Raw genomic sequence first — 27,585 nt, 5'->3', positions numbered from 1 at the left:
TGACTGGTGAACCATTTTTAGTTACACACCAGATTTCCTAAAAAAAAAAGACCATGATTCAAAATAATAAACACCAAACTCATCACCATTATCCCTCCAGGGAAAGGAGGGCATACCACCCTACAGAGCTCCTTGTAATGTTTTCTTAAGTTGGAGAGTTGGTATGCAGGGTTTGTTATATTATTCTTATCCTTTTGTTGCATCTGGACTATTTCATAATAATCTTTTAGAAGGCTATCATTCAGAAGTACCTAAAAAGCTTAACTTTTTTTTTTGAGATGTAGTTTTGCTCTTGTTGCCCAGGCTGGCATGCAGTGGTCCAATCAGCTCACCACACCCTCCATCTCCTGGGTTCAAGTGATTCTTTTGCCTCAGCCTCCCAAGTAGCTGGGATTACAGGCATGCACCACCATGCCCTGGCTAATTTTGTATTTTTAGTAGAGACAGGGTTTCTCCATGTTGGTCAGGCTGGTCTCAAACTCCCAAACTCAAGTGATCTGCCTGCCTCAGCCTCCCAAAGTGCTAGGATTACAGGTGTGAGCCACCATGCCCTGCAAAAGCTTAACTTCTTCATTTGCATTTGGAATACACTGTAAGACTGGAAATTTCCTCATTTTATAGATAGTAGACTTGCTAGAAGATTAGACTTGCCCAGGTCACACAGCTTAATCAAGAGTGGAAATCATTGATAAAGAAGATGGGCTGGCCTGGTGGCTCACACCTGCAATCCCAGCACTTTGCGAGGCTGAGGTGGGCAGAATGTCTAAGGTCAGGAGTTCGAGACCAGCCTGGCTAACATAGTGAAACCCTGTCTGTACTAGAATACAAAAAAATTAGCCAGGTGGGGTGTCATGCACCTGTAGTCCCAGCTACTCAGCAGGCTGAGGCAGGAGAATCGCTTGAGCCTGGGAAGTGAAGGTTGCAGGGAGTCAAGGTTGCACTATACTCCAGCCTGGAGGACAGAGGAAGACTCCCATCTCAGAAAAAAAAAATGACCTTCTGTTGTTACACTGCTTTCAGTTCAAAGATACTTTCCTTCTCTGTAACTTCAACCCCTGAAATGAACTGGACACCCAATAAGGATAAAGATTGTATCTCTTTTGCTCATCATTATGTTCCTTTGCGCTTCGCCCACAGTGGGCCCTTAATAAATGTCTGATGAAGGGATGAATGAATGAGAGAGGTGGTATTATCTCCATTTTGCAGATGAGAAAACTAAGATTAAGTCATAATGCTGATACAGTGGGTCAGGACTGCAGCCTCTTCCTCTCAGCTGGTCCTGCACATCAGCATGCATGACTTATTAAAGGGCCAAAGCCAGAAGTTCCTCTTAGGCATAGACAGCAAACCTGTGGGCCCTGAGGGCTCTTTTCAGGTCTTTTCTACCTCAGTGCTAAGCATGTTGGGAAGCAAGCAATCATTGCCTTGTGCTGAATCTCCCCTCTCTGTTATCTGCCAGTCTTTCAGCTAGCTCACCTTGCCTTTCTTCCACCTCTTCCCAAGATGATTTGATTCTAAGGCTTTTATTAATTGTTGCTGAACAATCTGTCTCAGAATTTGATTTGTATCACTGTGGCTTTTGTTAGGTTCCTTTAGAGAATGTCTTTTGTTCTGCTCCATCTGAAAGGCTGTGTCAACTTTCTGCATATAAAAAAAGCTGGTGTCTTGAAAAATAACATTTGATAAATGGTGTCACTTAGTGGGTCTAGGGAGATGATTTTTCTCATTAGGGACTGTGGTATCCATCCATGGTAGCTAGGCTGGTCTGCATATGTCTGAGATTGATTATAAGATGAGAGGGTTTAAGCTGATCTACACCATGCATTTGTGTGAATTAGCAGAAAGAACTCCTTCTGGGTAGACTAGGTCCCTAACTCAAATTGTTTGGTCTCTACCTCAATAGGTCTGTAACTCAAATACTCTAGACAGACTAACACATAGCAAAATAAAAGGTAATAAAATGACTAATTAGCAGTATGTTATATGATATAGGCCCTAACTTCAAAGTTCAGAGGAAAAGGAGTAGCTTCCTGAGGCCTAGATATTCAGAGAAAGCTTTGTAGAGAAAATGAGACTAGATGTGAGTCTTGAAGGATGGATGGCATTTGACAGGGTGAGATTCAATGAGAGAAAATTACAGGTGGGGACATGGCATAAGCAAAGACCGAGCAAGGTATATTAATGAGAAGTGAGCAAACCAGCTCACCTCATAAAGGAGTTTCTAGTCGATTTCCAGAGGTACAGGTGGAAAGGGCAGGTGAGATCTGAGGAAGTAGGAACTTAACAGCGTGGAAGACAAGATTATCATCATGAGGGCACAATCTGGGAACCAGCAGGTCTTTGAGGAGACAGCTCTGCATTGTTTCAGAGATGTTGGACCAACATTGGAAAAGGAAGACCCTGCAGTCAGAAAAAAGGACCACTAATGACCTAGGGGGAAAAAAAGCCAAGCCTAGTCCTATTGTGTGCCTTGGCAACTCACCCCTATTTCTCTGTTTATCCTTCCTTTCCCATGGTCAGGTTCTCTCAGACCACATATCTCAAGGGCATCCTATGAAGACTTTATAGTTCTCCTCCCTGTAGAGTTCATTCGAGTTAGTGTTAATAATGATGTTCCTTTTCTACTTGTCAGAACCTATAAATAATCCTCACTAGCTAGAAAGGCATTTGTTGGAGATTGCATTTTCCATCAGCAAATGTACTGCCTAAAGCACAGGCCTGCGGATTTGGTGAATGCCCACCTGCCATGTTTCTAGCATCAAAAATGTCCTGTTACCTTGTAGTGAAAGTAAGAGGACAAACTGATCTGGAGACTAATGAGCTTCCCTAAGGAAACAGTCACAGGTTGGAAACGGGTTGGTGAAACTCAGATTTGGATGAACTCAGCTGCTTTGAGAGCAATTTGGTTTCTATATTAGAACCATCAATAAAATCAATATTGGGACAATTATTAATTACTGACAACTAACAGAAATATAAATACTCCATGTTATTAATGACAGGCAGGAAGACAGATGAATAGAGACAGATACATCACTTACAAGTGATAAAAGTGCGACTGGTTTTGTTTTTCCAATTTTTAAGTTCAGAATACTGAGACCCATTGAAATAATCATTTTGAGTGGGATCTCACGGTTCCAGAATCAAGTTTCCTGGACCCTGACTCTCTTTGCCCCAGTTGCTCACCACACTCCATACTCAATCTTTTTTAATTAGAAAACCTTTTGTGATTATTTTACCATAGATTGATTCTAGCCAAGCTTGTCTCCTCCTTCCATGTCTCTCCACCTACCTCCTGACCTTCCATTTCTTACTGGTATCCAGGATCTGACTAGCCTCAGGAAAGGTGTGAGTTTGGTACCAGATATTTTTTTCCTTGTAAACCTTGATGTCTCAGTTCTTTCCTCTGTAGAGAAGTCCCTGGCCACTTGGGCATCTCCTTCTTTAAAAGGCATATTACTTAAACAGAGGTGAATTGTGCCTTCCCGTGCCACATAGTGAAAGCTTGATTACTTCTCACACCTGTCACTGCTCTGAGTACTTGGTTCCTTCAGAAATTATTTTTTACATATTTAGGTAAAGTTGAGAGCCCAAGGGTTTCTGAGTAGTTTTATTGCATTTGAAATACTTTATAATGGGTTACAATTGACTCTTGGTTAATGAAGTGGATTCTTACGGGGATAATCATCTTGCCAGCAGAGATTATAGATTTAATAGTGTGTGCATTGTTTATTTAAATGAAATAATCCGTCTAGGAAGATTTTAGTAATTATCAACTAAAAAGCCTAGAACAGGAGAATGCTGGGAAGATGGCCGCTTAAGAACAGCTCAGGACTTCAGCTCCCAGTGAAAGTGCAGAGGGTGAGTGGACACCGCATTTCCAAACGAATTTTTATTGCACACAGACCAGGAGATACCCAGGCAGAGGGGTCACCAGCACCGCAGTCCCAGCCAGTGTGGCTGTTTTGGCCCCCGCGGGGCTGATTCGGCCTGCGCAGCTGCTGTGACCACGCCCTGTCGCGGCGGTTCTCCATACAAAAGCCACTGGTCTGGAAGCCCTCTTAGCTAGCGATCAGAGCCCTGAGACAGTAGAGTTGCCCATTCATCTGAAATAGCGAGCCAGGCCAGGAGATTCCTAGGCAAAACAATCCACCAGGAGCCGGCTCCACTGTTTGAGCCGACTCAGTGAGTCGCAGCACGGGAGATCCCGGCGCCTTTTCAACAAGCCACTGGAACGCGGGGTGGTTCAACTTAAAAGACTGAGTCAGGGAGCCAGGTGATCAGGCTCGGTTGGTCCCATCCCCAACCCCCAACAACAACGAAAACAAAAACAGTAATTGGAAACCCTCCGGGTTGAGCCCTTCAAACCAAGCACAGCTGAACCCGGAAGGTCCGGCTCGGTGGGGGAGGGGCTCTGCCATTACTGAGACTCTCCACCACTATGAAGGCAGGCCGCCTTCGCCGAGGCAACCTGCCACAACAGAGAGAGTCCACCATAACAGAGGTGGGGCCACCATTGCCGAGACAGTTCTAACTATGCCCATATAAACAGGACTGCAGGGAAGAGCACAGGGCAGCTGGGCAGAGCTCTCAGCAGCTCAGCAAAGCCTCTGCAGGCAGGCAGTGGCTAGGCGTGCTGCTATCTGGGCGGGTCAGACGTGAAAGAAAAATCAAAAAAGGCAGTAGTGCAACAGAAACTCATAAAGCCCCAACTCCTCGGGACAGAGCACCTGGGAACAAAAAGTGCTTTATGAGTTCAGCTGCAGCAGACCTAAACGTACCTGCCCAGCAGTTCTGAATGAACAATGGAGCTCACAGCTCAGGACTTAAGCCCCAATAAAAGATAGAATGTCTCCTCAAGTAGCTCCCTGACCCACATAGATCCAAAGAATCGCTTCATAAAGGAGAGAACGGACTGACAGTAGGCGAGCATCCTTCTTGGACAGATAGCGGAAGAGGAAACTGGCAGCAACCCTTACTGTTCTGCAGCTGCTGCAGGTGATCCCCAGGCAAGCAGAGACTGGAGAGGACCTCAGCAGTCCTATAGCAGAGGGGCCAGATTGTTAGAAGGAAAGCTTTAAAAAAAAAAAAAAAAGAAGTAACTTCAGTATCCACAAACTAGAAGCTCACTCAGAGACCCAATCTGAAAGACAGTAACTACAAAGACGACAGGTGGATAAACCCACAAAAATGGGAAGAAACCAGCGCAAAAAGGATGAAAACTCCCGAAACCAGAACACCTCTCCTCCTAAAAGGGATCACAACTCCTCACCAGCAAGGGAACCAGACCGGATGGAGAAGGAGGGTGATGAAATGACAGAATCAGACTTCAGAAGATGGGTAGTAAGAAACTACAGTGAGCTAAAAGAACATGTTCTAACCCAACGCAAAGAAACTAGGAACCTTGAAAAAAGATTGGACGAAACGCTAACGAGAATGGACAGCATAGACAGGAACATAAGTGAATTGATAGAGCTGAAAAACACAACACGAGAACTTCATGAAGCATGCACAAGCTTCAACAGCCGAATTGACCAAGCAGAAGAAAGGATATCAGAGGTCGAAGATCAACTCAATGAAATAAAAAGAGAAGGCAAAAACAGAGAAAAAAAACACAAAAAGGAATGAACAAAATCTTCAAGAAATGTGGGACTATGTGAAAAGACCTAATCTACGTCTGATAGGTGTACCTGAATGTGATGAGGAGAATGAATCCAAGCTGGAAAATACTCTTCAGGATATTATCCAGGAAAACTTCCCCAACCTAGCAAGGCAGACCAATATTCACATACAGGAAATACAGAGAAAACCACAAAGATATTCCTCAAGAAGAGCAACCCCAAGGCACATAATCGTCAGATTCACCAGGGTTGAAATGAAAGAGAAAATGCTAAGGGCAGCCAGAGAGAAAGGTCGGGTTACCCACAAAGGGAAGCCCATTAGACTCACAGCAGATCTCTCAGCAGAAAGCCTACAAGCCAGAAGAGATTGGGGGCCAATATTCAACATCCTTAAAGAAAAGAACTTTCAACCCAGAATCTCCTATCCAGCCAAACTAAGCTTCATATGTGAAGGAAAAATAAAATCCTTTGTGAAAAAGCAAGCACTCAGAGATTTCATCACCACCAAACCTGCTCTACAAGAACTCCTGAAAGAGGCTCTACACATATAAAGGAACAACCCGTATCAGCCACTCCAAAAACATACCAAATGGTAAAAGAGCATCAACACAATCAAGAATCTGCATCAACTAACCAACAAAACAGCCAGGTAGCATCAAAATGACAGCATCAAATTCACACATAACAATACTATCCCTAAATGTCAATGGACTAAATGCCCCAATCAAAAGACACAGACTGGCAAATTGAATAAAAAGCCAAAACCCATCAGTGTGCTGTATCCAGGAAACCCATCTTACATGCAAGGATACACAAAGGCTCAAAATAAAGGGATGGAGGAAGATCTACCAAGCAAATGGAGAGAAAAAAAAAGCAGGAGTTGCAATTCTCATCTCTGATAAAATAGACTTTAAAGCAACAAAGATCAAAAGAGACAAAGAAGGACATTACATAATGGTAAAAGGATCACTGCAACAAGAAGAGCTAACGATCCTAAATATATATGCATCCCATACAGGAGCACCCAGATACATAAGGCAAGTTCTTAATGACTTACAAAGAGACTTAGACTCCCACACAATAATAGTGGGAGACTTTAACACCCCATTGTCAATATTAGACAGATCAACCAGACAGAAAATCAACAAGGATATCCAGGACCTGAACTCAGACCTGGAACAAGCAAACCTAATAGACATTTACAGAACTCTCCACCCCAAATCCACAGAACTTACATTCTTCTCAGCACCACATCACACCTACTCTAAAACTGACTACATAATTGGCAATAAATCACTCCTCAGCAAATGCAAAAGAACGGAAATGATAACAGTCTCTCAGACCACAGTGCAATCGAGTTAGAACTCAGAATGCAGAAACTAACTCAGAACCGCACAGCTTCATGGAAACTGAACAACTTGCTCTTGAATGTTGACTAGATAAACAATGAAATGAAGGCAGAAATAAAGATGTTCTTCGAAACCAATGAGAACGAAGACACAACATACCAGAATCTCTGGGACACATTTAAAGCAGTCTCTAGAGGAAAATATATAGCAATGAGTGCCCACATGAGAAGAAAGGAGAGATCTAAAATTGACACCCTATCATCAAAATTGAAAGAGCTAGAGGAGCAAGATCAAAAAAACTCAAAACCTCGCAGAAGACAGGAAATAACTAAGATTAGAGCAGAACTGAAGGAAATAGATACACAAAAAACTCTTCAAAAAATCAATAAATCCAGGAGCTGGTTTTTCGAAAAGATCAACAAAATAGACCACTAGCCAGATTAATTAAAAAGAAAAGAGAGAATAACCAAATTGATGCAATAAAAAACGATAAAGGGGATATCACCACAGATTCCACAGAAATCCAAAGCATCATCAGAGATTATTACAAACAACTCTATGCACATAAACTAGTAAACCTGGAAGAAATAGATAAATTCCTGGACACCTGCAACCTCCCAGGCCTAAACCCAGAAGAAGCCAAAACCCTGAATAGACCAATAACAAGGTCTGAAGTCAAGGCAGCAATTAAGAGCCTACCAACCAAAAAAAGCCCAGGTCCAGATGGGTTCACAGCCGAATTCTACCAGACATACAAAGAGGAGCTGATACCATTCCTTCTGAAACTATTCCAGACAATCCAAAAAGAGGGAATCCTTCCCAAATCATTTTATGAGACAAACATCATCCTGATACCAAAACCCAGCAGAGACTCAACAAGAAAAGAAAATTTCAGGCCAATATCCATGATGAACATAGATGCAAAAATCTTCAATAAAATACTGGCAAACCAATTGCAACAGCATATCAAAAAGCTCATCCACCATGATAAAGTAGGACTCATCCCTGGGATGCAAGGCTGGTTCAACATACACAAGTCCATAAACGTAATTCACCACATAAACAGAACCAAAGACAAAAACCACATGATTATCTCAATTGATGCAGAGAAGGCCTTTGACAAAATTCAACAGCCCTTTATGCTAAAAACCCAAAATAATCTAGGTATTGACGGAACATATCTCAAAATAATGAAAGCTATTTACAACAAACCAACAGCCAATATCATACTGAATGGGCAAAAACTGGAAGCATTCCCTTTGAAATCTGGCACTAGACAAGGATGCCCTCTCTTACCACTCCTATTCAATATAGTATTGGAAGTTCTAGCCAGAGCAATCAGGTAAAAAAAAGAAATGAAGGGTATTCAAATAGGAAAGGAGGAAGTCAAATTGTCTCTATTTGCAGATGACATGATTGTATATCTAGAAGACCCCATCATCTCAGCCCAAAAACTCCTGAAACTGATAGCAACTTCAGCAAAGTCTCAGTATACAAAATCAATGTGCAAAAATCACAAGCATTCCTATACACCAGTAACAGATTTAAAGAGAGCCAAATGAAGAATGAACTGCCATTCACAATTGCTACAAAGACAATAAAATACCTAGGAATACAACTAACAAGGAACGTAAAAGACCTCTTCAAGGAGACCTACAAGCCATTGCTCAACGAAATAAGAGAGGACACAAACAGATGGAGAAACATTCCATGTTCATGGTTAGGAAGAATCAACATTGTGAAAATTGCCATACTGCCCAAAGTAATTTACAGAGTCAACGCTATTCCCATCAAGCTACCAATGACCTTCTTCACAGAACTGGAAAAAAACACCTTAAACTTCATATGGAACCAAAGGAGAGCCCGCATAGCCAAGTCAATTCTAAGCAAAAAGAACAAAGCAGGAGGCGTCACACTACCGGACTTCAAACTATACTACAAGGCTACAGTAATCAAAACAGCATGGTACTGGTACCAAAACAGAGATATAGACCAATGGAACCGAACAGAGGCCTAAGAGGAAATACAACATACCCACAACCATCTGATCTTCGACAAACCTGACAAAAACAAGCAATGGGGAAAGGATTCCCTGTTTAATAAATGGTGTTGGGAAAACTGGCTAGCCATGTGCAGAAAGTAGAAACAGGACCCCTTGCTGACACCTTACACCAAAATTAACTCCAGATGGATTAAAGACTTAAACATCAGACCTAACACCATAAAAACCCTAGAAGAAAATCTAGGCAAAACCATTCAGGACATAGGTGTAGGCAAGGACTTCATGACCAAAATGCCAAAAGCAATGGCAACAAAAGCCAAAATAGACAAATGGGACCTAATCAAACTCCACAGCTTCTGCACAGCAAAAGAAACAGTCAGTAGAGTGAATCGGCAACCAACAGAATGGGAAAAAATTTTTGCAGTCTACCCATCTGACAAGGGGCTGATATCCAGAATCTACAAAGAACTAAAACAGATCTACAAGAATAAAACAAACAAGCCCATTCAAAAATGGCCGAAGGATATGAACAGATACTTTACAAAAGAAGACATACAGGAGGCCAACAAACATGAAAAAATGCTTATCATCACTGGTCATTAGAGAAATGCAAATCAAAACCACACTGAGATACCATCTCACACCAGTTAGATGTGAGATCATTAAAAAATCTGGCGATCATTAAAAAATCTGGAAACAACAGATGCTGGAGAGGATGTGGAGAAATAGGAACACTTTTACACTGTTGGTGGGAATGTAAATTAATTCAACCATTGTGGAAGACAGTGTGGCGATTCCTCAAGGACCTAAAAATAGAAATCCCATTTGACCCAGCAATCCCATTACTGGGTATATATCCAAAAGATTATAAATCATTCTACTATAAGGACATGTGCACACGAATGTTCATTGCAGCACTGTTTACAATAGCAAAGACCTGGAACCAACCCAAATGCCCATCGATGATAGACTGGATAGGGAAAATGTGGTACATATACACCATGGAATATTACGCAGCCATCAAAAACGATGAGTTCACGTCCTTTGTAGGGACATGGATGAACCTGGAAACCATCATTCTCAGCAAACTGACACAAGAGCAGAAAATCATTCACTGCATATTCTCACTCATAGGCGGGTATTGAACAATGAGAACACATGGACACAGGGAGGGGAGCACTAAACACTGGGGTCCGTTGGGGGGAAGTGGGGGAGGGACGGGGGGGTGGGGAGGTGGGAAGAGATAGCATGGGGAGAAATGACAGATACAGGCGAGGGGACGGAAGGCAGAAAACCACACTGCCATGAGTGTACCTATGCAACAATCTTGCATGTTCTTCACATGTACCCCAAAACCTAAAATGCAATTAAAAAAAAATATATATATATATATATATATAAATAATAAAAAGCCTAGAACACATTAATTCATTAATTTAAGATGGAGTCTCACTCTGTTGTCCAGGCTGGAGTACAGTGGCTTGATCTTGGCTCACTGCAATCTCGGCCTCCCAAGTTCAAGAGATTCTCCTGCCTCAGCCTCCTGAGTAGCTGGGATTACAAGCACTTACCACCACACCCAGCTAATTTTTGTATTTTTAGTAGAGATGGTGTTTCACCATATTAGCCAGGCTGGTCTTGAACTCCTGACCTCAAGTGATCTGCCTGCCTTGGCCTCCCAAAGTGCTGAGATTATATACATGAGCCACCTGGCCTCCAGAACACATTTAATACAGGGTACCATCTATATGGCAAAGGTACTAGAAGTTAGGTTGGTTTGAACAAATGCCTAGATATTTAACAGCAAGTCTTGATCCTAGAAATACTCTCGTTTTTAGAGTTACCTGCATTTCCTGTAGTTTTCCTCCCAACTTTGCATCATCACCTTCATACTCCTCTACCTGTAATAATAATGTGAAGGATCCAAGATGGCCAATTAGGAGCAGCTCAGGATTGCAGCTCCCAGTGAAAGCGCAGAGGGTGAGTGGACGCCGCGTTTCCAGACATTTTTATTGCCCACAGACCACAAGATTCCCAGGCAGAGGAGCCCCACAGGTCGCCAGCACAGCTGGTTTGGCCGGCACAGCAGTTATCCGAACAAAATACACGGGTCCAGGGTGCCGTTTTAGCTGGCATTTGGAGCTCCGGGAAGGCAGAGTCACCCATTCATCTGATTAAAAAGGGGACTGAAAGAGGGAGCCAGGCCAGGAGATTCTGGGGCAAAAAAGCACCACGAATCTCAGCGCCACCGTTTCAGCCGGTGCAGTGGGTTGCCACAAGGGAAATCACACAGATCCCGGTGCCTTTTCAACAGGTGACTGGAACACCTGGGAGACAGTTGACCATTCAAATAAAAAATAAAGGGGGGCTCTGAGGCAGGCAGCCAGGTGATCAGGCTCAGCTGGTCCCACCCCAACAAAAAACAGCAATAGGAAACACTCTGGATTGAGAGTTTCACAGCAAGCACAGCTGAACCTGGGATGGCCCAGCTCTGTGCGGGAGGGGCATCTGCCATTACTGAGGCAGTCCACCACTACAGAGGTACTTTGCCATTGCTGAGGCAGCCCGCCATTACAGAGAGAGTCCACCATTATAGACGTGGGCTGCCATTGCCGAGGCAGTTCTAACTACACCCGTATAAACAAGACTGCAGGGAAGTTCACATGGCAGCTGGGAGGAGCCCACAGCAGCTCAGCAAAGCCTTTGCAGGCAGACAGTGACTAGGCTGCCTCCTTGCTGGGCAGGGCAGACCTGAAAAAAGGCAAACAGCACAACAGAAACTCATAAATAAAGCCCTAACTCCCTGGGACAGAGAACCTGGGGGGAAAAAAGGGGGCTTTATGAGTTCTGCTGCAGCAGACTTAAACGTACCTGCCCAGCAGCTCTGAATGAACAACAGAGCTCACAGCTCAACACTTGAGCTCCTATAAAGGACAGACTGTGTCCTCAAGCAGCTCCCTGACCCCTGTATATCCAAAGAATCATCTCATAAAGGAGAGCTCAGACTGACATCAGGCAGGTATCCTTCTGGGACAAAGATAACAGAAGAAGAAACTGGCAGCAACCCTTACTGTTCTGCAGCCACTGCAGGTGGCCTGCAGTGGACCTCAGCAGTCCTACAGCAGAGGGACCAGACTGTTAGAAGGAAAACTAAGAAACAGAAAGAAATAACTTCATCATCAACAAACTGGATGTCCACTCAGAGACCCAATCTGAAAGTCAACAACTACAAAGACAACAGGTGGATAAATCCACAAAGATGGGAAGAAACCAGCACAAAAATGATGAAAACACTCAAAACCAGAACGCCTCTTCTCCTACAAGGGATCAAAACTCCTCACCAGCAAGGGAACAAGGCTGGAGAAGGAGTGTGATGAATTGACAGAATCAGGCTTCAGAAGGTGGGTAATAAGAAACTTCTGTGAGCTAAAAGAACATGTTCTAGCCCAATGCAAAGAAACTAAGAATCTTAAAAAAAGATTTGACAAAATGCTAACAAGAATAAACAACTTAGAGAGGAATATAAGTGAATTGATGGAGCTGAAAAACACAACATGAGAACTTTATGAAGCATAAACAAGTTTCAACAGCCAAATTGATGAAGCAGAAGAAAGGATATCAGGGGTCAAAGATCAACTCAATGAAATAAAACGAGAAGGCAAGATCAGAGAAAAAATGGTAAAAAGGAATGAAAACAGTCTCCAAGAAATATGGGACTATGTGAAAAGACCTAATCTACATTTGATAAGGGTACCTGATTGTGACAGAGAGAATGAATCCAAGTTGGAAAATACTCTTCAGAATATTATCCAGGAAAACTTCCCCAACCTAGCAAGGCAGGCCAATATTCAAGTCCAGGAAATTCAGAGAACACCACAAAGATAGTCCTCAAGAAGTGCAGCCCCAAGGCACATAATCGTCAGATTCACCAGGGTTGAAATGAAGGAGAAAATGCTAAGGGCGGCCAGAGAGAAAGATCGGGTTACCCACAAAGGGAGGCCCATCAGACTCACAATGGATCTCTCAGAAGAAACTCTACAAGCCAGAAGAGAGTGGGGGCCAATATTCAACATCCTTAAAGAAAAGAACTTTTAACCCAGAATTTCATATCCAGCCAAACTAAGCTTCATAAGTGAAGGAAAAATAAAGTCCTTTGTGAACAAGCAAGTACTCAGAGATTTCATCACCACCAGGCCTGCTTTACAAGAGCTCCTGAAAGAGGCACTAAACATAGAAAGGAACAACCAGTACCAGCCACTCCAAAAACATACCAAATGGTAAAGAGCATAAAAACAATGAAGAAACTTCATCAACTAATGGGCAAAACAGCCAGCCACCATAAAGATGGCAGGATCAGATTCACACATAACAATATTAACCCTAAATGTAAATGAGCTAAATGCCCAAATCGAAAAACACAGACTGGCAAATTGGATACAAAGCCAAAAACCATCACTGTGCTATATGCAGGAAACTCGTCTCACATGCAAGAATACACAAAGACTCAAAATAAAAGGATGGAGGAAGATTTACCAAGCAAATGGAGAGAAAAAAAAAAAGTAGGAGTTGCAATTCTCGTCTCTGATAAAATAGACTTTAAACCAACAAAGATCAAAAGAGACAAAGAAGGACATTACATAATGGTAAAAGGATCAATGCAACAGGAGGAGCTAACGATCCTAAATATATACGCACCCAATACAGGAGCACCCAGATACATAAGGCAAGTTCTTAATGACTTACAAAAAAGACTTAGACTCCCACACAATAATAGTGGGAGACTTTAACACCCCATTATCAATATTAGATCAAAGAGACAGAAAATTAACAAGGCTATCCAGGACTTCAACTCAGAACTGGACCAAGCAAACCTAATAGACATTTACAGAACTCTCCACCCCAAATTCACAGAATATACATTCTTCTCAGCACCACATCGCACTTACTCTAAAATTGACCATATAATTGGAAGTAAATCACTCCTCAGCAAATGCAAAAGAAGGGAAATCATAACAACCAGTCTCTCAGACCACAGTGCAATCAGGTTAGAACTCAGGATTCAGAAACTAACTGAGAACCGCATACCTTCATGGAAATTGAACAACTGGCTCTTGAATGTTGACTGGATAAAGAATGAAATGAAGGCAGAAATAAAGATATTCTTCAAAACCAATGAGAATGAAGATACAACATACCAGAATTTCTGGACACATTTAAAGCAGTCTCTAGAGGAAAATATATAGCAATAAATGCCCACATGAGAAGCAAGGAGAGATCTAAAATCGACACCTTATCATCAAAATTGAAAGAGCTAGAGGAGCAAGATCAAAAAAACTCAAAACCTAGCAGAAGAAAAGAAATAACTAAGATCAGAGCAGAATGGGGAGACACAAAAAAAAACCTTCAAAAAATCAAATCCAGGAGCTGGTTTTTCAAAAATATCAACAAAATAGACGACTAGCCAGATTAATAAAAAAGAAAAGTGAGAATAATCAAATAGAGGCAATAAAAAAAAGGGGATATCACCACAGAATCCACAGAAATCCAAAGCATCATCAGAGATTATTACAAACAACTCTATGCACATAAACTAGTAAACCTGAAGAAATGGATAAATTCCTAGACACTTGCATCCTCCCAAGCCTAAACCAGGAAGAGGTCAAAACCCTGAATACAACAATAAGAAGGTCTGAAGTTGAGGCAGCGATTAAGAGCCTACCACCCAAAAAGCCCAGGTCCAGATGGATTCGCAGCCGAATTCTACCAGACATACAAAGAGGAGCTGGTACCATTCCTTCTGAAACTATTCCAAACAATCCAAAAAGAGGGAATTCTTCCCAAATCATTTTATGAGACAAACATCATCCTGATACCAAAACCCGGGAGAGACTCAACAAGAAAAAATTTCAGGCCAATATCCATGATGAACATAGATGCAAAAATCTTCATTAAAATACTGGCAAACCAATTGCAACAGCATATCAAAAAGCTCATCCACCATGATAAAGTAGGATTCACCCCGGGGATGCAAGGCTGGTTCAACATACACAAGTCCATAAACGTAATTCACCACATAAACAGAACCAAAGACAAAAACCACATGATTATCTCAAATTGATGCAGAGAAGGCCTTTGACAAAATTCAACAGCCCTTTATGCTAAAAACCCTCAATAAACTAGGTATTGACGGAACGTATCTCAAAATAATGAAAGCTATTTACAACAAACCAACAGCCAATATCATACTGAATGGGCAAAAACTGGAAGCATTCCCTTTGAAATCTGGCACTAGACAAGGATGCCCTCTCTTACCACTCCTATTCAATATAGTATTGGAAGTTCTAGCCAGAGCAATCAGGTAAAAAAAAGAAATGAAGGGTATTCAAATAGGAAAGGAGGAAGTCAAATTGTCTCTATTTGCAGATGACATGATTGTATATCTAGAAGACCCCATCATCTCAGCCCAAAATCTCCTGAAACTGATAGCAACTTCAGCAAAGTCTCAGGATACAAAATCAATGTGCAGAAATCACAAGCATTCCTATACACCAATAACACACTTAAAGAGAGCCAAATCAACGAACTGCCATTCACAATTGCTACAAAGAGAATAAAATACCTAGGAATACAACTAACAAAGGATGTAAAGGGCCTCTTCAAGGAGAACTACGAACCACTGCTCAACGAAATAAGAGCAGACACAAACAGATGGAGAAATATTCCATGTTCATGGTTAGAATGAATCAACATTGTGAAAAATGGCCATACTGCCCAAAGTAATTTACAGATTCAACGCTATCCCTATCAAGCTACCAATGACCTTCTTCACAGAACTGGAAAAAAAAAAAACCCTTAAAATTCATATGGAATCAAAAGAGAGCCCACATAGCCAAGTCAATTCTAAGCAAAAAGAACAAAGTAGCATCACACTACCAGACTTCAAACTATACTACAAGGCTACAGTAATCTAAACAGCATGGTACTGGTACCAAGACAGAGATATAGACCAATGGAACAGAACAGAGGCCTCAGATGCAACACAACACATCTACAACCATCTAATCTTTGACAAACCTGACAAAAACAAGCAATGGGGAAATGATTCCCTGTTTAATAAATGGTGTTGGGAAAACTGGCTAGCCATATGCAAAAAGCAGAAACTCGACCCCTTCTTGACACCTTACACTAAAATTAACTCCAGATGGATTAAAAACTTAAACATAAGACCTAACACCATAAAAACTCTAGAAGAAAATCAAGGCAAAACTATTGAAGACATAGGCGTAGGCAAGGACTTCATGACCAAAACAGCAAAAGCATTGGCAACAAAAGCCAAAATAGACAAATGGGACCTAATTAAACTCCACAGCTTCTGCACGGCAAAAGAAACAGTTATTAGAGTGAATCGGCAGCAAACAGAATGGGAAAAAATTTTTGCAGTCTACCCATCTGACAAAGGGCTAATATCCAGAATCTACAAAGAACTAAAACAGATTTACAAGAGAAAAACAAGCCCATTCAAAAGTAGGTGAAGGATATGAACAGACACTTTACAAAAGAAGATATACATGAGGCCAACAAACATATGAAAAAATGCTCATCATCACTGGTCATTAGAGAAATGCAAATCAAAACCACATTGAGATACCATCTCACACCAATTAAAAAATCTGGAAACAACAGATGCTGGAGAGGATGTGGAGAAATAGGAACACTTTTACACTGTTGGTGGGAGTGTAAATTAATTCAACCATTGTGGAAGACAGTGTGGTGATTCCTCAAGGACCTAGAAATAGAAATTCCATTTGACCCAGCAATCCCATTACTGGATATATATCCAAAGGATTATAAATTGTTCTACTATAAGGACACATGCACACAAATGTTCATTGCAGCACTGTTTACAATAGCAAAGACCTGGAAGCAACCCAAATGCCCATCAGTGATAGACTGGACAGGGAAAATGTGGCACATATACACCATGGAATATTATGCAGCCATCAAAAACGATGAGTTTGTGTCCTTTCTAGGGACATGGATGAATCTGGAAACCATCATTCTCAGCAAACTGACACAAGAACAGAAAATCAAACACCACATGTTCTCACTCATAGGTGGGTGTTAACAATGAGAACACATGGACACAGGGAGGGGAGCATCACACACTGGGGTCTCTCATGGGGAAATAGGGGTGGGACAGTGGGGGGTGGGGAGTTGGGGAGAGAGAGCATGGGGAGAAATGCCAGATGTAGGTGATGGGGAGGAAGGCAGCAAATCATACTGCCATGTATGTACCTATGCAGCAGTCTTGCATGTTCTTCACATGTATCCCAAAACCCAAAATGCAATTTTAAAAAAACTTTAATAATAATAATGTAAGACAAATTAATTTGCATACAGGGTTTAGGCCAGCTTATACTCTTCCAGAAGGAATGTTTGCCCTTCCTAAGAAGATGAGAACTCCAGTTGCTCCAGAGCTGGAACTGCTGCTCAAAAACAATTTGAACAAAAGAGGCCAACCGCCAAAGCATACATACTCTCTTTTTTCATGCTCATAGTTAAACAAGAGGCAAAGCTACTCTCTACTCTTAGCTGTCAGAATAATAGTTATTTTAAGAAGAAGGGGACAGTCATGATCCAGAGGGCCACTTTGTGTGTTATACTTTATATATTATACTTTGTATGTTATACTTTAATTTTTTTAATGTTAAATTGTTGGAAGTGGGCTATGACTGACTTACAGAAATAATTCTCCAATAGCTAAGTTTGCCTAACTCCTAACCCCCTCTTTTACCATCTACATGATGCCTGTCCTTTCCAGACTACCCTGTTTTTAGTTTAATTAAGAAGGAAAAAGACATAATGGGCCTTTCAACCCAAGAAAGAGTAAACGAATACCACATCTCACCTTGTTCTTTTTCTAGATCCATCCCCCAAATCGCCTTCTTTTCAAAAACCCTGGATTAATTACATGGTATCTTCACAGGAGGACAGATTGTAGTATCTGCCCCCAGGAGGGACTCAGTAATTCTCAGTAATGATTTTTAACTTGACGTCCTTGGTAGCATTCACTCTTCCAGTCAATTGGAGAAAAAAAAATTAAGGAAAGATGATGGGAGGGAGGGGAGGAAGGAAAGGAGGGAGGGACAGAGGTCAGGGGAGGTGGTGACCTTTAACTAAAACTCTCCTGAAACTATTCAGAGGAGGAAGCTGGTGACCCCACCTGGGAGGGACTGCAGCACTGACCAGCTGGGGAACTGTGCCATCTGCTGGCTGGGCAGCAGGACGAGCATCCTTACCCTCCTAACCCCATGGGAGAACAGTTTTCTGTTGTTTTGTCTTGTTTTCATTTTTTCATACATTTGTATATATTTATGGGATACAGCTATAGTTTTCTTTGGTGGCCTTTTTAAAAATTAGTAATTCTGTTCTTTTGTATCACAATAAATTATTACTTTAAAATACTTTTAATAAAAATACTACAAGGATGTCCTAAGAATTATGAGATCACCACTCCATTTTTTGTGCCTTTGTCATGTAAATGGAGCTTAATACAGTATGTGGTTTTTCAATAGACTTGTAATTTTAAATTAAAATGCTCACAATCCATCTCAATGGAAATGTCTTTTAGGTTTCTTATCTACTTCCTGAAATAACTAACTGAATTCGTAAGATTCCTTGAATGAAGACAAGAGCTGCTTTGTACCTCATTTAAATTGCATAGCACACTGCCTGTTTTTCTTTTGAATGACTAAGTATACAATAGACATCACTCAGACTGTATTTCCTCTTGTTTTGACTCAGCTGCAGCATTGCTTTTATGTCCAAAAATGTCCATGTTATTTTATAGATGGTCATATAAAAAATGAAGATGAAAAAACCCTTAATGTGTTTGGATTTTGTATGTCTTTTGTTGCCTGGAATTTCCTTTAATGACAACTAGCAAAACCCAAGACAGAATGATAACTAACTCATATTAACAGGGTGATTGAAATGGAAAAATAAAGACTGCATTTTTAGTTATTGTTGTCACGGGGAATTATAGTGTGTATTCACAAGATTTTCCACTTTGGATCTTTGCTATGAAACGCGTACTGACAATCCCATTGTAGGTTTAATTTTGTCTTATTATCTGGCTGTTGTATTCACCGGCCCCACAAAACAGTGATTTTTTTTAAATCTGCCATGCCTGTATTAAGAAATTAAAACACAAATCCAAATAGCCTCTGAATTTGTAACAACTGTTTATGCTCCTTTTCCTGGCAGCAGTTGCCTCATCTGACAATATTCCTAGAGATGTATGCCAACAAGGCTAGGGTGGCCAAAATAAAATGTTTTGGCATAATAAGCTAATAAATAATTTGAAGCTATGACACCAAAACAGCCACGCTGAATTTTAGCATTAGTCCCAAGGTAGGAAGAAGGCAAAATTGTCCAAGTAGGAGAAAGGGAATCATATGCTTTTTTTTCCTTTTGGGCTTTCAAGAAAATGTCAAAGGGAAGAAGGAAGAAATTATATTTAAAAGTGCTGTTCATTCTGTCCATTATACACTAGAGCATCAAAAAGTATTAACCTGACTCTATAGGATATTGTAGGGGTAATATAAGCCTCTGTTGGATGGTTGGGCCTATAGCCTTTTAAGGGGTCTTTCAACCCAAGACTCTAGCTTCTGAAAGAAAAGGTCTAAGTGACCTTAAATTAGTAGTTCCTAGTGAGACAGTGGTTTAAAGTCATCTGAGTAGCTTTCTGAAAACACACTACCCTGGGTTTTTCTCAGAAAATTCTGATGGTCTGGGTCTGGTATAGAACCCAAGCATCTGCATTTTTTTAAAACCTCCACAGGTGATTCTAATGCACAGGCCAAGTTGAGAGCCACTGCTTTCAAGCATACCTGCAACTTTCAAAGGTGCCTGCCTTAGAATCCCGAATAATGTGCACCTGAAGAAGCCAAATTTTTTGTCAGATAGGTGCAAAATAACATATCCTGATTACATTAGCAGTAAAAGTAAAGAAAGTATTCAAATTAAAGCCATAGAAACCTAGAAACTTCCTAGGTTTTCCTGCCCAGAATTCAGCTTTGTATAAACTTGAAATATAATACCTAACTGGGTAATAATTTGGATGCCATGATTTAATCCATTTTATATGCTAAAATTCCTCATTAAAATATTCCAAGTTACCAAAGTCACTCATGTTATCATTTTCTGAGAACAGGAAGCTTGCATTTGACTCATGTTTCCATACCTCCTCCCCCAACACACCACACACACACACACACACACACACAGAAAAACCTAACAACAGGACCTGGTTTTGCTGTGTGAAGATATATGCCAAAAAAGTGGGGGGAAGTTAAAATATTCTGTTACTGATATTAGAAAATACCTTATTTGTAAAAATAATCATATGTTGACTCTACTAAAGAAGCATAACTGCCTACAGGGTCAAAATGCCCATAAGGACAAAGCAGAGAACTTAGTATCCAATTCATGGATTGTCATTCTGGCTCTGCCTCCAGCTCTCCCTGTGTGTGACCCCTATCTCCTATATTCTCTTCTTGAAAAAACAAAGTTGAATCAGCCTCACTAGGAAATGAGAGTGTTGTTCCTTCCCATTGGAAATTTCATAACAACCAGTCAAGGTGAAATATGGTGTCCTAAACCCAGGATGGAGCGAACAACTACTTGGCAAAAAGTAGCAACCATATAATTATAAAGCACTAACGATAAGGATTATTTCAGAGTGTGTTCCCTGTAGAATCTATTAATGTGACACTATCCTTTCAGTGCCTGTAAGAGATGGAACATCTTTGTGCTTAGCAATGTTTTTATGCCTGTTTAAGGAAAACCACAGAAAGACTCCAACTACATTCCATATTCTTAAAGGAAGCTTCAGTTACATATCTATTCAGTTGGATAGCTAATAAACATGATTTTCTAATTCCTAAGTAAAAATCTGACGGGAAAAGCAGCTAAGATTTTTGAAACCTCTTATTACTGTCTGTTCTCCAAAAAGACTTTTAAAACAGCAATTGAAAAGAAATCACAGAACTTGAAGCTTGGGCTTCCTGAACACCATACTGCAGTAAGATTTACTGAGCAGCAACTATTAATATACAAAAGATACTATCCCAAGCACAGGGATACTGACTCAGATGAGAAATGATCTCTGCCCTCAAAGTTGCTCCCATTTAGCTGGAGAAACGTGAGAACATTAAAAGATAAAAACTTCCCTCATGTAACACAAGTGCCTAATAAGTGGTTCAGAGTCCTAGGAAAGTTGGTAGAAGTTCTGAAGAGAGAGTGATCACCGAAGCGGGACTCAAAAACTGAGTGCACCTGAATGAATGTAAGCCATAGCTGGCACAGAAGAGTGATGGTTATTACAAACAGGACAGCCTGAGGGAGCCTGTACAGCAGGCGTCCCCAAACTATGGCCAGCGGGCTGCATGCGGCACCCTGAGGCCATTTATCCAGCCCCCCGCCGCACTTCAGGAAGGGGCACCTCTTTCATTGGTGGTCAGTGAGAGGAGCACAGTATGTGGCGGCCCTCCAATGGTCTGAGGGACAGTGAACTGGCCCCCTGTGTAAAAAGTTTGGGGATGCCTGGTGTACAGTATAATCAAGAGACAGTGGCTAGAATGGGGGCTGTGTGCAGGGAAACAGAGAGAGATAAGGTCAAAGATACAAGTTGGGGCTGCTTCAAATTATCTTGGCCAATGAAATTGGGATTTTCTTATCTGTGGGCTCTGGGGAACAACACATATTTTATTTTTAGCAGAGGAGTAGAAGCCGAAGATATTTTTTCAGAAAAATCTATCTGGCATGGTTTCTGTCGTAATTTAACAGGAAAAAAGATTATGAGTAATAAATGTAGCTGATGCCATTGCACAGCACAGTCTATGAATAAATGAGTGGAGGATCTAGGTTAGGAAAGTAACTGTGAAAATGGAAAGGGCAGTGCGGAAAGTGAGGCCCACTTAGAGAAGTAACAGAACATCGCGACTTTAAAGAGAAAAAGGGACCAGATCAACACTTTGGCAGGTAATTACAGAACTCCTGTGCCCCTGGGGACAGTGATGAACAAAATGACTTCAGGAATGACTACCAGGATGGTGTGCCTTTGGTAGAATTTTTGGCAAAGAGTTTAAACTCTCCCTGTTACCATGAACTCAGCTCTCCTCATCCACAAAGGAACAAACCGTCAAAACTTGGTGGGCAAATGTTACTGGATTTCACTGACCTAGATTCACATTTTGGGAACTGAGCAGTACTCAGATATGTCCAACTGACAGCAGCTCTGGTAGGCATCCGATGCCTAAGCTTGTAAGACACTAACGGGGCTGGCTTTCATTTCAGTTTCCATTGGCAGCAGTGGAATCAGTGTTCACTCAGGTTTGGAGTCTCTGTCCTTTACCCTTTTCTGCATTTCATCTGCTACTCTTTCTCTAGGCCCACCAAAAAAAAAAAAAAAAAAAAAAAAAAAAAAAATCACCTTAAAAACATTTGCATGCCCTCCATTCTAGCAGTGTCAGACTGTTTCTTGACTGATTTGGCAAAGATTTTTTTAAAAAGGAATGATTTCTGTCTCATGGGCTGAAATCATGCATCACAGCATGACCTATGTGATACTCTCAGCCATGCCAACACCAGTACCTTTGGTGTTGAAGGGATTAGGAAACTTGTCAGTTGAGCTGGAAGGAGGATGGTTTTGAGTTTTGGGTTACTGTTTCTCTGTGGAAATCACATGTATTAAATGCCGTAGGTGTTGATAAGTATCCTATTGCTTGGCTGAAAGTTAATAAAGCATAGGGTGAAACATAGACACTAAATTAGAAGTGACATTTTGACCGTGAATTATTCTCCAGCCTCTGGGGAAAACCTCCCCATTCCATGACACAATACTAGGATTTGGACATGCAAAACAGGCAAATTTGCTACCACCCTCCTGCAAAACCATCCCACTAGCATTTGCCCTGCTTTTAAAAATCACTATTTTTCCTTGTTTTCATCTTTTAAAATGTTGTATTTGTCCAATAATCTTTAAGAATATTTCTACAGCTCATTTTCTCAATTATGGTTCTTTTGCTGCTGTTGGGTCCCCATATTACTTATCACACTCTCTGTCGGCAAATGTGAAAGGTAGCTTTGGAGATAAATTACAACATCCATTCCCTTTATCTCTTTCTGAAGTGGGACCAAGTTTAAAGTTGTGACCACATACCCAGAGGTGACTCACTGTTATAGAGTTCCAAAAACAACAACAGCAGCAAGCAATTAGGAGCTAAATGAAAAGTGCTGACTCTATTTCAGTTTCTGTATGTTTTCTAATCACTCATTTCTTTTTTATCCACACCCTGGCAAACGATAAGAACTCAACAAAGTTCAGCTACTAGCAATTGTATTATCAGTAGCAGTAACAATACCTGTTAGGTGTGATCTTTTTTTTTTTTTTTTTTTTTTTGACATGGAATCTCGCTGTATCACCCAGGCTGGAGTACAGTAGTGCAATCTTAGCTCACTGCAACCTCTGCCTCCCAGGTTCAAGCAATTATCCTGCCTAAGCCTCCCAAGTAGCTGGGATTACGGGTATGTGCTACCACTCCCAGCTAATTTTTGTATTTTTTTTTTTAAATAGAAATGGGGTTTCCCCATGTTAACCAGGCTGGTCTTGAATTCCTGACCTCAAATGATCCACCCGTCTCAGCCTCCCAAAGTGCTGGGATGACAGGCATGAGCCACCACATCCGGCCAGATCATATTAATTTGAATAGTGTAAATTAGTGGTTCTCAAACTTGAATGTACCCAAGAAACATACACAGTACACATGTAAAATGTACATCCCATTCCTGGGGTTCACTGCAAGAAATTCTGATTCATCAAGACTGGGGACCATGGCATGATTCTCATGCCATATTCATAGACTACTCTGTGAGAAAACTGGCTCTGTCTGGAATTCACCAGATACCAGTTCCTAAATGAGGGCAGGGAGAGAAAAATCTACTCCTAAATTGCAATGTCCTTGAACAGAAAATGTCACCTAAAATCATTCAGAATAATATTGTATTGAGTAAAATACCTGCACTTGAGAGAAATAGCTCTCTTGTAAAGGAAAACGAGGCATAACTCCCCTATATTACTTAAATCCAAGTGCTTATGAAATGCTAACTTTTCTCTAAATGCTATGTCTTTAAAAAGAAATGCCTACAGAATGAAAGATTTTCATTTATCAAATTTTCCATATAGTACCTTTCTCTGTTAACATATGTTTGTTAAAATACAATGTATCTGGAGTGAGTTCTTATGCTCATTCTCATTAGGCACACTGTCCCTGAGACATACAGAAAAGTCTGCCTTCCTTCCCAGCTCTGAAGTCCTGTGGCTTGAAAACAAACATGATACTAAATTCTATAAGAAGGAAATAGTGGCAGGAGGAAGGAAACCCAGATCTCTGTTTGGGGAAGAAGTTTGTCTGGTCCCATCCCTGAAGCTTGATAGAATTTGAGAAGGGTCTCTGGAGAGCAACCAAAGCTGATGAAAGTTGGAAGTTTGGTGACTGGTGTGGATTGCAGAGAAGGATAATGTACAAGTGTGGACTGGCCACTCTTTTCTCTTCATTGAAGGCTGAGCTCTGAGTGAGTGTGTCCTTTAAAGGAAATTGCATCAGGAGACTTTAGGAGAGTCTTCAGAGTTATTGAAATGCTGAAAGATGGACACTCTAAAGGAAAGACGACTTTAACTTAAAAAAAAAAAAAAATCCGTTTTATTGGCTGGGCCTGATGGCTCATGCCTGTAATCCCAGCACCTTGAGAGGCTGAGATGGGCCAATCATGAAGTCAGGAGTTCGAGACCAGCCTGGCCAATATGCTGAAACCCTGTCTCTACTAAAAATACAAAAATTAGCCGGGCATGGTGGCGTGCACTTGTAGTCCCAGCTACTCTAGAGGCTGAGGCAGCAGAATCGCTTGAACCCACGAGGCAAAGATTGCTGTGAGCCAAGATCATACCACTGCACTCCAGCCTGGGCGACAGAGTAAGACTACGTCACACAAAAAAAGTGTTATTGTGACATAATTTCCATACAATAAAATCCACTATTTCTAGTGCATGCAGTTGTGTTAAAACCAATAGAGGTTTAACTTTTCATATTTGAATCTTTTACAAGATGCATTTGTAATAGTGTGATAATTTAAAAACATGTTTTTAGAAGAACTGTTTGACATTGTATAATCACACCTCACCTCATAAAAGCAGCTTACAAAGATAAAGTACAACAAAATAACATAACTAGAAATAGAAGTGAAAGATGATGTAAAAGAATAAGGATTTTAATTGGAGCTGAGTTAGAGAATACACACCATCTATTGATCATATGATTTTTGTCCTTCTTTCTGTTGATGCAATACATCATGTTTCTTAATTTATCTATGTTGAAACATCCTTACACCTCTGAGATAAATCCCATTTGATCATGGTGTAATATCCTTTTGATTTGCTGTTGGATTTGGTTTGCTAGTATTTTGTTGAGTTTTATGTCTGTTCATCAGGGTTATTGGCCTGTTGTTTTCCTTTTTTGTTGTGTCCTTGTCTAGTTTTGTTATCACAGTAATCCTGGCCTCATAAAATGAGTTAGGAAGAATTCCCTCCTCTTGTTTGGATCCACTTTCTTTTCTTGGTTAGTCTAGCAATTTTTTCAATTTTATTTTTTCAAAAAAAATTTTATTGATCCTTCATATTATTTTTTAACTCTCTATTTCATTTAATTCTGTTTTGATCTTAATTCTTTCTTTCCTTCTACTAGTTTTGTGTTTGGTTTGTTCTTTTCTAGTTCCCTGAGGTGCAACATAGGTTATTTGAAATCTTTTCACTTGTTTTCATTTAAGCATTTATTGCTATAAACTTCCCTTGTAACAGTGCTTTTTCTGTATCCCATAGGTTTTGGTAAGTTGTATTTCCATTTTCACTTGTTTCTGGACATTTTTTTCTTTCTTAATTTCTTCATTGACCCTGTAGTCATTCAGGATTGTGTGGTTTAATTTCCATGTATTTATAGTTTCCAACATTTCTCTTATTACTGATTTCTTGTTTTATTCCATTATGGTCTATGAAGAGATTGCCATGATTTTGATTTTTTAATATTTGTTGATACTTGTTTGAGGCCTGATTTTTTAACATTTGTTGATACTTATTTGGGGCCTAATGTCTATCCTAAAGAATGTTCTGCCAGGCACAGTGGCTCAAGCCTGTAATCCCAGCACTTTGGGAGGCTGAGGCGGGCGGATCACGAGGTCAAGAGATCGAGACCATCCTGGTCAACATGGTGAAACCCCGTCTCTACTAAAAACACAAAAAATTAGCTGGGCATGATGGCACGTGCCTGTAATCCCAGCTACTCAGGAGGCCGAGGCAGGAGAATTGCCTGAACCCAGGAGGCGGAGGTTGCGGTGAGCCGAGATCGCGCCATTGCACTCCAGCCTGGGTAACAAGAGCGAAACTCCGTCTCAAAAAGAAAAAAAAAAAAAAAAAAAAAGAATGTTCTTCATGTGCTAAGAAGAATGTGTATTCTGCAGCTGTTAGATGAAATGTTCCAGAAATGTTTGGTCCATTTGGTCTAAAGTGCAGTTTAAATTTAACATTTCTTTGTTGACTTTGTCTTTTGCTGAGAGTGGAGTGTTAAAGTCCCCAGCTATTATTATACTGGAGTGTCTCCCCCTATAGATCTAATGATGTTTGCTATTTTATTATTTTATTTTTGCAGAGTCTCACTTTGTCACCCAGGCTGGAGTACAAGTGGCACAGTCTTGGCTCACTGCAGCCTCTGCCTCTCAGGCTTATGCCATCCTCCTACTTCAGCCTTCCAAGTAGCTGAGACTACAGGCATGCGCCACCATGTCCAGCTAAGTTTTGTATTTAGGGTAGAGATGTGGTTTCACTATGCTGCCTAGGCTGGTCTTGAACTCCTGAGCTCAAGTGATCTAACCATCTCAGCCTACCAAAGTGCTGCGATTACAGGTGTGAGCCAGGTCTTGAACTCCTGAGCTCAAGTGATCTAACCATCTCAGCCTACCAAAGTGCTGCGATTACAGGTGTGAGCCACCATGCCTGGCCAACATTTGCTTTTTATATCTGGGTGCAAATATATTTAGAACTGCTATATCCTCTTGCTATATTGATGCCTTTATTAGGACATAATAACCTTGTTAAAATTTTACTGGTTTTCATTAAAAATCTGTTTTATCTTAGAATAAATATATCTACTCCTGCTTGCTTTTGGTTTCTGTTTGTGTAGAATATTTTTTCTCTTCCTTTACTTTCAGTCCATATTTGTCTTTTTATAGGTGAAGTAAGTTTCACTAGGCAGCATATAGGCAGGTCATGAGTTGTTTTTTCTTTAATGTTTTCTAATAACCCTCATTTCTTTGGATAGGTCATGGGTTTTTTAATCTACTCAGCCACTCTATATCTTCAAAAAATTTAAGCCATGTACATTCAAGGTTATTAATGATATGTGAGTACTTATTCCTGTTATTTAATGGTTTCTGAATGTTTTGTATATCCCTTATTCTTTTCCTTCTCTCTTACTGTTTATCATTGTAGTTTGGTGGTTTTCCT

The 27,585-nt window shown here is 40.7% G+C and overlaps 1 protein-coding gene across 5 annotated transcripts in view; it reads left to right on the top strand.

Moving 5' to 3' along the window:
- DDAH1 (dimethylarginine dimethylaminohydrolase 1) overlaps nucleotides 1–27,585 on the top strand; it is a 284,364-nt gene that overhangs the window by 239,972 nt on the left and 16,807 nt on the right. The gene's annotated exons all lie outside the window — the stretch shown is intronic.

The sequence above is a fragment of the Saimiri boliviensis genome, chromosome 11, assembly GCF_048565385.1.
Source record: "Saimiri boliviensis isolate mSaiBol1 chromosome 11, mSaiBol1.pri, whole genome shotgun sequence".
NCBI lineage: Eukaryota > Metazoa > Chordata > Mammalia > Primates > Cebidae > Saimiri > Saimiri boliviensis.
The sequence above is the reverse complement of the archived record's forward strand: the minus strand, read 5'-3'. Positions and strand labels throughout refer to the sequence as shown.